Below are 1,603 nucleotides of genomic sequence, written 5' to 3' on the forward strand. Positions count from 1 at the left end.
TGGACAGAGATCCAATGCATGACACAAAAATTCACAGACTTCTCCATCCAGGAAGAGGCTGCATTCTTTCTCTTGTACCATTCACAGATTCCCATTAAGAAGTACAAAAAAATCTATTTTACGGCATGTGATTAATGCGGCGAAATCCTGCATCCCTCTCTATTGGAAAAAATGTTCCCCCCCTTTCATTACTCACTGGCTTAGGAAAATAGAGGACATTAAAAATAATGGAGGACTTGATCCTCACATCACAAGGTAAACAAGAATTTTTTAAACAAACCTGAGACATCTGGAATACCTTTATATTCTGGCTAGAAGGATGTCGCCTGCTACCGCCTTAGTGCTCTGAGCTTTCCTTGACTGGCCCCTTGGACAGTGGCTGCCATCGTGTCTCGTCCCCTCTTCTCCTTTTCTGATCTTTCAACCCTTCTCTTTTCGGCCTTCCTCCCCTATCTCTCACCCCCTCCACCCCCTCTCTCTTTTGGAAAGAGTGGAAAATTGGGAATGACGGCCCCACACCCCCCTCTGGATGGATTATGCCGGAGGGACCTGGGGTTTGTGTGACCCTGGATCTTGGTACAGTACTTTATCCGTGCCTCGAATCATTGTGATTGATGGAAGGCAGACTCACAGTTGCGAATATACCTGTATCAAGTATTGTTCAGCTGCTTTTTGCTCTGTATTTCTCTGTTGCATTATGTACTCGGGGGACCGTCTTCCCCTATTTGGAGAAAAAATTATATTTGAAAAAAAAAAGAAGCCTACGACACCTGGTATTCCCAGGCGGTTTCCCATCCAGGCATTAACCAGGCCTGACCCTGCTTAGCCTCCAAGATCAGACGAGATGGAACAGATTCAGGGTGATGTGGCCGTAGCCGATATCTTCAGGCACTCTCAACTCTCTTGACAAACACCAAGATGGTCACCTTGGAAACAAGCGGAAAAAAATAGGTAAACGGCCACAACATAAAAAGAAGCCTACGGCATCTGGAAATCCCAGGCGGTCTCCCATCCAGGTACTAAACTGGTCCCAACCCTGCGTAGCCTCTGAGATCAGATGAGATTGGGCTCTTTTAGGGTGGTGTGGCCGTAGGAGATTTCTTCAGGCACTCTCAACCTTGACTAATGCCAATATGGTCACCTTGGGAAACAAACAAAAAAATCAAGTCAACGCCAACAACATGAGAAGAAGTCTACAGCACCTAGTATTCCCAGGTGGTCTCCCATCCAGGTATTAACAAGGCCCGACCCTGTTTAGTCTCTGAGATCAGACGAGATCTGGTGCTTTCAGGGTTATGTGGCCATAGGCGAGCTCTTCAAGCACTCTCAACCCTCTTGACAAACACCAAGATGGTCACCTTGGTAAACAAACAAAAAAAAAAACAAGTCAACGCCAACAACATAAAAATAAGCCTTCAGCACCTAGTATTCCCAGGTGGTCTCCAATCCAGGTACTAGCAAGGCCCGACCCTGTTTAGCCTCTGAGATCAGAGGAGATCGGGCGCTTTCAGGCTTATGTGCCCATAGGCAATCTCTTTGGGCACTCTCAACCCTCTTGACAAATGCCAAGATGGTCACCTTGGGAAACAAGCGGAAAAAAAAC

General features: G+C 46.6%; 1 pseudogene; it reads right to left on the reverse strand.

Moving 5' to 3' along the window:
* Positions 1 to 1,190: 1,190 nt before the first annotated feature.
* Positions 1,191 to 1,309, reverse strand: LOC143936508 (5S ribosomal RNA; annotated as a pseudogene).
* Between the last annotated feature and the right edge of the window lie 294 nt (positions 1,310 to 1,603).

The sequence above is a fragment of the Lithobates pipiens genome, unplaced genomic scaffold (genome assembly GCF_037356315.1).
Source record: "Lithobates pipiens isolate NorthernLeopardFrog02 unplaced genomic scaffold, aLitPip1_a1.2 Scaffold_28, whole genome shotgun sequence".
NCBI classification, from domain to species: domain Eukaryota; kingdom Metazoa; phylum Chordata; class Amphibia; order Anura; family Ranidae; genus Lithobates; species Lithobates pipiens.